At 42.3% G+C, this 13,461-nt stretch overlaps 1 protein-coding gene across 4 annotated transcripts in view; it reads left to right on the forward strand.

Annotated features, from left to right (window-relative positions):
* Window positions 1-4,804: 4,804 nt before the first annotated feature.
* The window catches only part of SEMA4D (semaphorin 4D), a 171,746-nt gene continuing 163,089 nt past the window's right edge, over window positions 4,805-13,461 (forward strand). For all 4 annotated transcript variants that reach the window (XM_082243109.1, XM_082243110.1, XM_082243111.1 and 1 more), the window contains exon 1: window positions 4,805-4,921. The gene's annotated coding sequence lies outside the window, so the exon portion shown is untranslated. The remainder of the gene's footprint in view (window positions 4,922-13,461) is intronic.

Raw genomic sequence — 13,461 nt, forward strand, 5'->3', positions numbered from 1 at the left:
TCCCAGAAGAGTTGAAGCTGTTATAGCTGCAAAGGGTGGGCCAACTCAATACTGAACCCTACAGATTAAAGGCCTGTACACACGATACGAAAATCTGACGATTTTCGAATCGTTAGTATAGTGCTTTCGACAGCCAATTACCAATTTTTGGATGACAAAAACTGGATGTGCAGGCTATAAAATTGTTATTGTACGTCAACACAACGTCCAAATATCGTTTAACTAGTACAGTTTTCGTCCGAAAAAAATTGTAAGAGCACGACTAGGCATGCTCAGAAACAAAAGAACACATATAAAAACAATCCAACACATGACATCACTTCTGAAGTTGAATTCTGTAGTACGAGAATTTTTGTATGAAAGTAACCTCTTCACTTTCCATATGAGACTAGCATGCAACAAAAAACGAACGAAAGATCGTCCGATAATCTAATCGTGTGTACGTGGCTTAAAGCGGAGTTCCGGCCTCGAGGGTGAATTTTAGATAAAAGTACCCCCGGGACAGTCAGGGCTAGTACATTCAATAATAGATAGCCTCTGTACTGTCCCGGGTTGCACTTACCTTTTAGAAGAAATACTTACCTTTAACCACTTGCCGACCACTCACTGAGCTGGTACTGCGGCAAAGTGGCTCAATATCGTCCAGCGACGTAGACCTACGTTGCTGGACTCCTCCATTTGTGTGCGGCGCGCGCGCCACCGGAGGCTCGCTCCCGCTGTATTCAGTCACAGCGGGAGTCGGGCCAGGGGAGGAGCAGCGGTGATCACCGCCGCTCTTCCCAGATCGTCGGGGATCGAGTGTGGAAATCTCCTAAGTGACAAACAGTGACAGATTGCAGGATTCAGCATAGCTGAACCTGCGATCTGTGCCTGTGTCACACAGTCCCCTCCCCCCACACACGTCAGTAAGCACCAGGCATATATTAACCCCTTGATCACCAATAAAAGTTAACCCCTTCCCTGCCAGTGTCATTTTTACAGTAACAGTGCATATTTATAGCACTGATTACTGTAGTAATGTCACTGGTACCCCCAAAAGTGTCAAAAATGTCAGTCAAGGGTCCGATCTGTCCGCCGCAATGTCGCAGTCCCGCAAAAAAAAAAAAATCGCAGATCGCCGACATTACTAGTTAAAAAAAAAACTATAAAAATGACATAAATTTCCCGTAGTTAATAGCTGCGATAACTTTTGCGCAAACCAATCAAAATACGCTTATTGCGATTTTTTTTACCAAAAATATGTAGCAGAAAACAAATTGGCCTAAAATGTTAAAAAATTTAGATTTTTACATTTTTGGGGGGGAATTTCCTATAAAAATTTTTAAAAATATTGTTATTTTTTCAAAATTGTCGCTCTTTTTTTGTATATAACGCAAAAAGTAAAAATCGCACAGGTGATCAAATACCACGAAAAGAAAGCTCTATTTGTGGGGGGAAAAAGAACATAAATTTAATTCGGGTACAGCATCGCACGACCGCGCAATTGTCCGTTAAAATAACGCAGTGCCGAATCGCAAAATATGGCCTGGTCAGGAATGGGGTAAAATCATCCTGTCTTAAAGCGGTTAAAAATACGCTCACTGAGAATTTTTTTGTCAAAGACATGTAGCTAAATACATTTTGGCCTAAATATATATTTCAAAAATTGAATATATTGGATATTTTTTAACTGTCAAAGTAGAAACATATTGTTATTTTTCAGAATTGTCGCATTTTTTTATTAATATCGCAAATAATGAAAAGCGCAGAGGTGATCAAATACCACCAAAAAAAACCTCTGTTTGTGGGAAAAAAAGGACGTAAATTTCGTTTGGGTACGGCGTTGCCTGACCGCGCAATTGTCAGTTAAAGTAGCACAGTGCAGAATCGCAAAAAGTGGCCTGGACGTACAGCAGGAAAATCCTCCGGTGGTAAAGTGGTTAAAATGTCTTCTCCCGCGCTGCCATCTCAGGTGTGGGCAGCTGAAGCCAGTGCGTCCTATTCTGCCTCCTCTTCGGTGACGTCGGAGTCCCAGAATGCCCTGCACCGGCCCAGCTCGTCACTTCCGGTGAAGGCGTGTCATCCCTGCACAGCTTCTGGGCCCAGAAGCTGTTTAGCAGGGAATGCGGTGTCTGCAGCGGAAGTGACGAGCTGGCCGGTGCAGGCGCATTGATTCCTGGGAGCGATGACGTTCAGCTCCCAGGAGTCATTGCAAGCTGGAAGTGACGGCGCGGGCCGCGGCCCCAGAGGGAGGAAGTGGAAGGAAGGTGAGTGAACAGAAAAAAAATTCGGGAGCATCCATTTCTTTTTCAGGTGGCCCAAAATCGATTTTTTCGATTTTGAGGCCGGAACTCCGCTTTGAAGAGGTTGTAAACCTCAGAAATTTTTTTTTTTTTTAAAGTACACCTGAAAGACAAACACATAATGAGCTAGTATGCATCGCATACTAGCTCATTATGATATACTTACCTTAGAACGAAACCCCGAAGCGCCGACTGCTCTCCTCTCCCATGGGTGACATGTGCTGTCACCCTTCTTCCGGGTTCGTGGCATCCGGCCATCTGACTGGCTTGACCCGCAATTACGTCACTCCCGCGCATGCGTGCGGGAGCCGACGGTCACGGCACGGGCTCTGAAGGAAGCGTTCCTTCAGAGCGCATGCGCCAGTGATGTCACTGCCTGCTTTTAAGGTAAATATCTCCTAAACGGTACATGTTTAAGAGATATTTACAGTACCTATAGGTAAGCCTTATCATAGGCTTACCTATAGGTACAACTTGCAGAGGAGGGTTTACTTCCTCTTTAACCACTTGCTGACCGCCGCAAGTACATATACTGCGGTGGTCAGCCCCTCACAGGCAAAGTGACGTAAGGGTACGTCACTAGCCTGTGAGGCTCTGGGGAGCGAGCGCGCGCCGCCGGAGGCGTGCTCCTGCTCCCGCTCGGTCACGGACCCCCCCGCGCGTGTGCCCGGCTGACCCGATGTCTGCCGGGCACTCACGATCGTCCGTGACAGCGGGAGAAAGGCAGGCGGCTAAAGTAAACAAAGCCGCCTGTCATTCTCCCCTGTGTAAGAACAGTAATCACACGGTTCTACTATGTAGGACCTTTGATCACTGTACCTACACTTCAAGCCACAGCCAATCACAGTAAGAATCACGCCCCTAGGGACACACACCACCCCTCCCTCTCAAATAAAGTTAACCCCTTCACTACCAGTGTCATTTTACAGCAACAGTGCATATTTATAGCACTGATTACTGCAGTAATGTCACTGATAACCCCAAAAGTGTCAAAAATGTCAGTCAAGGGTCCGATCTTTCCGACGCAATGTCGCAGTCCCGCAAACAAAATCGCAGATCGCCGCCATTACTCGTTAAAAAAAAACAACAAAAATGACAAAAATCTTTCCCTTAGTTAGTAAACGCAATAATTTTACCAAACATAGATAGCATAAAACAAATTGGCCTAAAATGTTAAAAAATTTTGATTTTTACATTTTTTTTGGGAATTTCATATAAAAAATGTGAAAAATATTGTTATTTTTGCAAAATTGACGCTCTTTTTTTGTTTATAGCGCATGATCAAAAAAAATCGCACAGGTGATCAAATACCACCAAAAGAAAGCTCTGTTTGTGGGGAAAAAAGGACGTCAAATTAGTTTAGGTACAGCGTCGCACGACCGCGCAATTGTCCGTTAAAGTCACGCAGTGCCGAATCGCAAAATAGACCCTGTTCAGGAAGGGGGTAAAATCTTCCGGGGCTTAAGTGGTTAAAGAGGAAGTAAACCCTCCTCAGGAAGTTGTACCTATAGGTAAGCCTATGATAAGGCTTACCTATAGGTACTGTAAATATCTCCTAAACATGCACCATTTAGGAGATATTTACATTTGATGCAGCCAGTGACGTCACTGGCGCATGCGCTCTGAAGGAACGGCAGATCGTGCCGTTCCTTCAGAGCCCTGTGCCGTGACCGTCGGCTCCCGTGCGCGTGCGCGGGAGTGACGTCACCGCGGCTCCGGCCAATCAGATGGCCGGATGCCGCGATCCCAGAAGACGGGCGACTATACATGTCGCCCGTCATAGAGGTAAGAGAGCGGCGCGGCGAGGGCTCGTTCTAAGGTAAGTATTTGATAATAAGCTAGTATGCGATGCATACTAGCTCATTATGTCTTTATCTTTCAGGATGTAAAGAAAAGAAAAAAAAAATTATCGGTTTACAACCTCTTTAAGACTGGGATGCCATTAAAGTTAATATGCGTGTAAAGGCAGGTGTCCCTTAACGTTTTACAAAATAGTGTATATAAGGAGGAAATAGACCCAAACAATACAGAAAGATTGGGGGTTTGGGGTCACAAATGAGGAGAATATAGAGGCACAAACAATACCTTTTGCCAATATAGTGTATGTCCCTACCCCCCTTCATATTTCTGCAGCCCCCATTCTCTACAAAAGCAATGCCCAGCCCAAGTAAACAATACATTTCCACCTGAATGCTATGACTTTATGATGGAGTCAGCACTGCCATTTCTACCTGTCTTTTCCAAGTCACAAGGAACCATTAGCATATAAAGAGAGACTCTTTACACACAAATCAACCTGTGATGGACACAATGAACTAGCCAATCACTGAATAATAATAGCCTATAGAAATGCATTCCCGGGGGGAGCAGCATTCCAATATCATTGAACCTGGCGGAAAGTGAAGGTTTATCATTGCTTTGTATTAAAGTGCTGCCCAGGTTCCTTGTCTCCCATCCTCCTCCTCCTCCTCCTCCTGCAGTGACATCCCCTCCCCCACCACCGCCTCCTCCTCCTCCTGCTGCTGCCAGGCTGCGCTCCTCTATTGAGCAGGCTTGGTGCTGAGCGGGGTCTATGTCACTCCGCCATACTGCCCAGGACGGACCTAACTTCCCGGAGACCGGAGCACTCTGTACAGCAGGTAAGTGTCCGCCTACTGAAAGCGGCTGACTTCCTCTATGTGAGGACACTTCCCTTTATCTGTGTACAGGAGGTGAGCCTATGGCTTGTACTATGTGTGCACACTCCATGTCTCCAGGAACACATAGTGTAGTGTGCCTATAGGGATGGAAGTGTCTTATGTGTCACGTGACATTGGTTGCTATGGGATACGGCCCTCTACTCTTAGATTCCATCAACCCCCAGCTTTATCTAAGCCCTTCATATACACTAGTGACACTTCATCACAATGCACTAGAAGATTCTTTTCAAATAATTTTTCACACCTGTGTAAGGGATCATTTAGATCTATATGTGTGCGTAGATGTGCGCCTTTTGTGGCGTTGTCGTGCATAGATGTGCGCTTTTTGTGGCGTTGTCATGGATCGATGTGCGCTTTTTGTGGCGTTGTCGTGCAGAGATGTGCGCTTTTTGTGGCGTTGTCGTGCAGAGATGTGCGCTTTTTGTGGCGTTGTCGTGCATAGATGTGCGCTTTTTGTGGCGTTGTCGTGCATAGATGTGCGCTTTTTGTGGCGTTGCCGTGCATAGATGTGCGCTTTTTGTGGCGTTGTCGTGCATAGATGTGCGCTTTTTGTGGCGTTGCCGTGCATAGATGTGCGCTTTTTGTGGCGTTGCCGTGCATAGATGTGCGCTTTTTGTGGCGTTGTCATGGATCGATGTGCGCTTTTTGTGGCGTTGTCGTGCAGAGATGTGCTCTTTTTGTGGCATTGTCATGGATCGATGTGCGCTTTTTGTGGCGTTGTCGTGCATAGATGTGCGCCTTTTGTGGCGTTGTCGTGCATAGATGTGCTCTTTTTGTGGCGTTGTCGTGCATGTGCGCTTTTTGTGGCGTTGTCGTGCAGAGATATGCGCTTTTTGTGGCATTGTGCATCGATGTGCGCTTTTTGTGGCGTTGTTGTGCATAGATGTGCGTTTTTGTCATTTGGAGTGGCTAGGGTTAACAGCCATTAATTAAGTCTTGTTAACCCCCTTAGCCCTGGTTCACGCTGATGCCATGCCAGAAACGCACAAGGTTTTCTGCGTTTCCCCGCATTGCACTTTAGCACCAGTTAACGCTATTGCGTCGCGGGAAGCAGTGGAATTCCAGTGCGGGTTCCCGCATCGCATCTCCCAGTTCACGCCGCTGCGGGTGTCAATACAAAGTTAATGACACCCCCAGATCGGTTTGTAGATCACAGTGCAAAGAGTGAATTTGGATATGAATTGGATCTCATGGGTGTGAACACCTGTGCAATCCGATTCCAGTGCAGGGGGAAAAAAGGTTCCTGCAGCATTTTCCTGGGGAATGCAATGCAAGTTCAGCCATACAAACTGTATGGCTGAATTCACATCGCACAGACATCGCATGTGATCTGCACAACAATGCGTTGCAAATTACATGCAATGTCTGTGTTTATAATAGTGTGAACCCAGGCTCAATGCAGTGGCGCAGCGTCCATGTGATCTGCTGCGGGATGTTAGATTCACGACACACCAAAAGCAGCAAAACGCAGCGCAATTGCCAGAATCGCATTGCATAGGTGTGAACACCCATGCGATACGATTCAGGTGCAAGGTCAAAAAAGGGTCCTGCACCATTATGGTGCGGATGTGATGCGATTTGAGTTATACTATCTGTATGGCTCAAATTGCACCGCACAGACATCACATGTGATATGCACTGGAATGCAGTGCGATTCTTGTGTAAATTGCAGGCGAAGTTCAGCACGCCCCAATGTGACAAATGACATGTAATAAAATAAAGTTACTCGTTTGTACACAGTTTCTTTAAAATGTACGCTGAGCTGCATATACACAGAGTAGGGTACACTCTTTCCATGGTGTCAGGATGAAAAGTGCGCAGGAGTTGCGCCAACCTACACTGGCCAATCAAGATGGCTAAAGTCCTCATACCCAGAAGTTGGTGTGAGTGAGGATGTTGATTGAGTTTATTTCTGCTTTAAAACCTGTTGCCAACGCATCAAAACGCTCGTTATGTGCATTTCGATGCGCTACCAGTGACTTCTATGGGCTTCCCAATGCACTACAATACAGGTTGTATTTTTTAAAAAATGCACTGCAGCTCAAAGATGGGCGCAGACACACAATTTACTTTACACATCGCATGTGTTTTTAATCACAGCAGCATGAATGGGCCCCTAATTCTGCGTATTTTTGCATCCATGAGAAATGATGTGGTTGAGCTTTTCCCAGTGCAGTGCCCCCTCCTTCATTTTAAATGAGCCAGTAGGACAGCAGGACTCCCCTTCCTCGCCCACCTGATTCATTAGCTTATCTTTTAGATGTGATCACCCCCCTCCCTCCTAGGGAAGAGCCCCCCTCCCCTATGTGATGGCACTTCACTGCAAGGCACCAGTGAAAGTGCTTGGTTGTGTGCAGTGACAGCGAGCCATGTGTGACATGCATGTTGTGTGGGAGGATGGTATTACGTTTACACCCAGTGCTTATCGTTTTTTACTACCAGCATCAAGTATGACGACTGCAAAGCTGACCTTCCTGCCAATGGTTTTTGCTTCCCTTTTTGACAGCAAATTGGTTTAATGTAAATGCTGTAATTTAATAATGACGCTCAGCAGATCGCTTTTCTACTTCCTCCCAGACTCCCTGTCTTACAGTATATATGTGATTACTGTTATGGGTTCCCCTATTGCATGTCAGCATTGAATTAATGCTATTATATCGCATAGCTGGTGAAAAATCAATCCATGGCAGTCATGTGTACTACACTCAACACAGGCTTACACATCTGTTTTTATGGGAAACTATTTTTGTTGAAAATGATTTGGAAATAATTAGAGAAAAATGATTTGGAAATAATTAGAGAAAAATGTTTTGGAAATAATTAGGGAAAAATGTTTTGTTGAAAATTATTTGGAAATATTTAGAGCAAAATGTTTTGCTGAAAATTATTGGGAAATAGAGAAAAATATTTATTTTTATTGATCATACTAAAAAAGGAAATATTTATGAAAAAATATTTAGCATGATAGATTATTCAAAAATAATTAGAAAATATTTAATGTAGTAGATTACACATACAAATGGTAAATATTTAGCAAATATTTTATGTAATGGATCATGGAAAATAGTTAAGGAACATTAAGGCTCCATGTACACGGGACGTTGTTAAAAGTCCCTTTGAATGCTGGAATTTTTAGGACGTTTGAAACATCCGTTTCACCCGCGTTTAGCAGGCGTTTGCGTTTAGAACCGTTCCTAGAGGTCAAAAAAATGATTCACTTTTAAAATGGAAAAACGCGAACACTAAACGCGGGTCATCGCGTTTGGACGCGTTTGTGCGTTTGAAACGCCGGGAAACACACGTTCGAATGCAAATAATTGCGTTCTAAAAAAAGTCCCTGAATGCAACTGCCTGCAAATGACTGTAAACGACCTGGTGTACATGGACAGATAAGATAACATGGAGCTGCGTTCAGGGGTTCTGAAAAAAACGCCCATTTCCAGCGTCCGTGTACATGGAGCCTAACAAAGGAAAAAAAAAAAAACTTGATTTATAAAACTGTGATTAGTAAAAAAAAAAAAAAAACAATTAGAAGATGGTTAGCAGAAAATATGTGAAAAAATAAGGACTTATTTAGTGCAAAATATTATGCAACATAATTATTGCAAGAAAAGATTACACACAAAAAATATATTTAGCATGGTGTATTATTCAAAAATAATTAGAAAATATTTTTTGTGGTGGATATCGCAAAAAATTGGTAATATTTATCAAAAATATTATGTTATATTTGACAAAAATATTATGTTATATTTAACAAAAATATTATGTTATATTTAACAAAAATATTATGTTATATTTGACAAAAATATTATGTTATATTTAACAAAAATATTATGTTATATTTAACAAAAATATTATGTTAATGACACATATTCTGTTAAATATTAACAATGGGAAACATTTAATATGAATATTTAAAACAAATAGGAAATGGCTAGCTAAAATTATGAAAAGAAATTAGGAAATATTTAGCACATAATATTTAGTGTGATAGATTTATACAAGCAAATTGGGAAATATTTAGCAACAAAATATTCAATGTGATAACATTATGCAAAAAATAAGGAAAAAGCATACTATATTTAATGTGATGAATACATTAAAAAATGAAATTAAGCAAGAAAAGTAACTTGATAGATTACAAAACAAAATTCAAAAATGTTAATTTAAAAAAATAGAAAACCTTTTAGATGTAATTTTATTGCCAAAAGAAATGTTTACTAAATATTATTATTTCATGTGGTAGGTTATATTTGAGAAAATAATTGTGAAATATTTATTGTTTTAGATGACAGAAGGAAAGGTGTTTTGTAATGTGTGAAGTATGTGGGGTTTGGGTCTGCACCTGTTAGATGTCCAGCAGAGTTTAGCCTTTTGGTCCTGTGCCATTGTAAACATGTCAGGACTGTTTGTCCTCAGCTATTCTATTATCACTAGAGAATGGATTCGCCTCTGCTTTGGTTGTAATTTAACCCGTGAACTCTTTAGAAGAGATAGCGTTTTTAGGGCGCTCCCATCAAGCTGATTTGTAGATTTCAGTCCAGACAGACACAATAGCGGATTTGTTTAACTGTCAAACTGCACATTCCAGTGCTGAAATGACCGAACCAAACTTATTTTTACTTATCTGATGAGCTTTGGAACTTCACATATTTGTTTTATATTTCCCTCTTGCTATCTAGGGTGGTAGGTCCCAGCAAAATATTTATGATGATCACCATGGGTGGAGGATTAAGGTTAGCCATACATACGCGGTTACATTTTTCTCCTTCAGCCCAGCAAAATAATTTTACGTTTTGAAGATCCCCACACATTTTAATTCTGGGACATGTATTCACTATGCCCTGTGTGGTAGGCACTGCTGTGCCCCACATATCACAGAGCCTGCCAAACTACAAAGGTTCTCTGAGGAGGAGTTTCAGGAGGCGGAGTCAGTACATGATCACAGCTTGCAGGCAGCAAGGTACCATGGGATATATAGTCCTTAGAAATTGAAAGTAAACAGCAGAGTAGAAGCTGCAAAGCATGCAGGGAATCCAGGAAGTTGTGAAAAAAGATGGTCCGCAGATAGGCAGAACTCACAACGTGAAGGCTCCATTCACACATGAGCGTATCCTTTTCAGGCATTTTTTGGGCGTTTTTCAGGCTTTTTTTACGTGTTTTTTTTGCAGGTGTTTGAAGGCAGGCATTGACATCTAATAAAACGCTCATATGTGAACAGCGGCCATTGAAATGAGAGAGATTTTGCTTGTTGGGTGTTTTTAGACTTCAGAGATGAACGTTTTTATGAGCTAAAAAACGCTCAGGTGTGAACAGGGCCAAAAGGAGTTTTTTCAAGTAAGCTTGCTATTTCAGTGCTGATGTTATAAAAGGAAAGTGTATGTTGTGACTCTGGGGATCCTTTAAAAAACACTGTACAAGAGGAGTTCTAGTATAATATACAGTGGGTATGTATGTGTGTGTATATACACACACACACACACACACACACACACACACTATATTGTTAAAAGTATTGGGATGCCTGCCTTTACACGCACATGAACTTTAATGGCATCCCAGTCTTAAGCCCCGTACACACGTAGCGATCGTCGGCCGAACGATCGGCCGTCTTTTGTCCAGGGCTGTCGTGTCTGCTGAAAACTGCAAAAGACTGCACACGAATTTTGTCGGCCAACAACAGCCGACTGCAGAAGTGATGTCATGTGATGGTTAACTTTCCTTGTGTTTTTTCTTTTCTGAGCATGCCCAGTCTTGCTAATCTGCTGTCTGTCGGCTGAATTCTGTACTGACTGGTGAACAATCGGCCGTTGTGGTGTTAGCCAACAAAAATTTTAATGCCTGCACGACAGATTCTGTTCGGCCGAAAATGCGCTGTCGGAAGCATCATACTAACAAGCCTACAATCGGCCGATCGGTCGTCAGCCGAATATTTACGGCTGACAATCGGTACGTGTGTACGAGGCATTAGTCCGTAGGGTTCAATAGTTGGCCCTTGCTTTGCAGCTATAACAGCTTCAACTCTTTTGGGAAGAATGTCCACAAGGTTTAGGAGTGTGTCTATGGGAATGTTTGACCATTATTCCAGAAGCGCATTTGTGAGGTCAGGCTCTGATGTTGGACAAGAAGGCCTGGCTCTCAGTCTCCGCACTAATTCATCCCAAAGGTGTTCTATCAGGTTGAAGTCAGGACTCTGTGCAGGCCAGTCGAGTTCCTCCACCCCAAACTTGCTCATACATGTCTTTGTGGACCATCCCCAAACTGTTCCCACAAAGTTGGGAGTATGAAATTGTCCAAAATGTCTCTATGCTGACGCCTTAAGTGTTCCCTTCACTGGAACTGAAGGGGCCAAGCCCAACCCTTGAAAAACAACTCCACACCATAACCCCCCTCCACCAAATGATTTGGACCAGTGCACAAAGCCAGGTCCATAAAGACATGGATGAGCAAGTTTGGGGGAAGGAACTTGACTGCCCTGTTTCCTGACCTCAACCCGATAGAACACCTTTTGGATGAATTAGAGCAGAGACTGCGAGCTAGGCCTTCTTGTCCAACATCGGTGCCTGACCTCACAAATGCATTTCTGGAAAAATGGTCAAACATTCCCATATATACACTTCTAAACCTTGTGGACAGCCTTCTCTACCTATAGCTGCAAAGGGTGGGTCAACTCAATTATGAACCCTACGGGCTAAGACTGGGATGCCATCAAAGTTCATGTGTGATATAGATATAGATAGAGATATATATATATATATATATATATATATATATATATATATATATATATGAAATTTGTACTAAGGGTGGGTTCTTGTATAAGCTGCTTCGTATTGTAATGTAATATATATTTCTTCTATAAATGGTGCACAGTCTTTATGATGGATTCCAGTACATACGTAATGAGCTGCTCTAGAAAGGTAATTGTTGGAGAAACATTACTGGTTTTTGCATGACTATACAGTTTGTCCATTGTTAATAGTGTAACCTGACGATGCTTCAATTCCTGGGGGCATTTGCCTTGGATAATATAGGGTATAAGGAAGAGAAAGCTGCTTAAACATATACACTATTGTAAGATGCATACTAAAATTAGCCGGTTGTGTAGCGCAGTCCTGACAGTTGAATAAGTACATGGTGTTCAGTTCTACTACTGCGCTCAGGTCTTGTGATATTTTTCATAAGGGCTGTAACGGTTGTTTACTGTGTCCTGTAAAAATTGGTTTTATTGCCGCACGCCTTGTTTTAGTATATGCATTCCTTTTTCTTTTTTATTATTTGACATGCTTTTTATTCCTGCACATTACATGTGGACTGAGCTGTGACAGTGATGGGGGAGGGACAAAGTGTAACACTGCCAGGGGTGCTTACCACGGTCACCTTTTATTCTCATAGGTTGTCTCTAAAATAAAAGAGAACATTGGCTGCTGGAGCCCCCCTGGCATTGTTATGGTTTGTCCCATGCCCTGTCACTTTTGTTGGACAGTTCGGCCTGCATGTAAATGTGGAGAAAAATGTCAATAAAGGCTTGTGAAATAAAAAGAGGCCTCAGTACATCGGGTGGGATAGGGAAAGGGGCCGCAAGATTTCTTTTCTTTGGCAGGGCAAACTTGTATGCTGCTTCTAGACATTCCATATTTCACACAAGTGGCACTAAACTCTGGTTTAAAAAAGAAAAATCTATTCAAGTATGTATTCCTAAAATGTTGGTTTACACTAGGGATAGACCGATTATTGGCAAGGCCGATATATTGGGGGCCGATATGCACTTTCCCCCGATTTTTATATATATATATATATATATATATAATATATATATATATATATATATATATATATATATATATATATATATATATATATATAATCTCGGTATCAGCACCGGAACTGGCCGATATTGCCGATATTTTTGTGACGTCATTCTGCTTTCTTGGGCCGCCTCCTTCGCCTTGGACAGCCTAGTCTGGAGTCGGGAATAGTCTGGCGGGAGTGTATCACAGCCATACACCCACCCACAGCAGCCCGGTGCCAGCCACCCACATCCACAGGCCCTGTACCAGCGAGCCAGCCAGCCACAGGCCCTGTACCAGCCACCCACCCACCACAGGGTGCCAGCCAGCCAGCCATTAAGCATTAAACAAAAATTAACATGTTCAGTACCAGATTTGTGTCAAAAATTCTTTTATTTTTCAAAACTTTAAATGTACAAAATATCGGCCGATACCGATACGTTGTGACCAAAATATTGGTATTGGCCCTGAAAAAAAACATATCGATCTATCCCTAGTCTACACCCACTCAAAACACCATAATAAATATAACCTAAATATGGGGAAAATCAACGTGTATTTATCACGTGATTAATACTAATATAGAATAAATGTTCTTCCAACTTGAATAAGCCAAAAACGTAAAAAAGAGGGATTGTAGATTAGACCACGCCCATACCGGTACAGATAATATGCAATAATAAACAA

Source organism: Pelophylax lessonae (assembly GCF_965119305.1).
Source record: "Pelophylax lessonae genome assembly, chromosome: 1".
NCBI classification, from domain to species: Eukaryota; Metazoa; Chordata; class Amphibia; order Anura; family Ranidae; genus Pelophylax; species Pelophylax lessonae.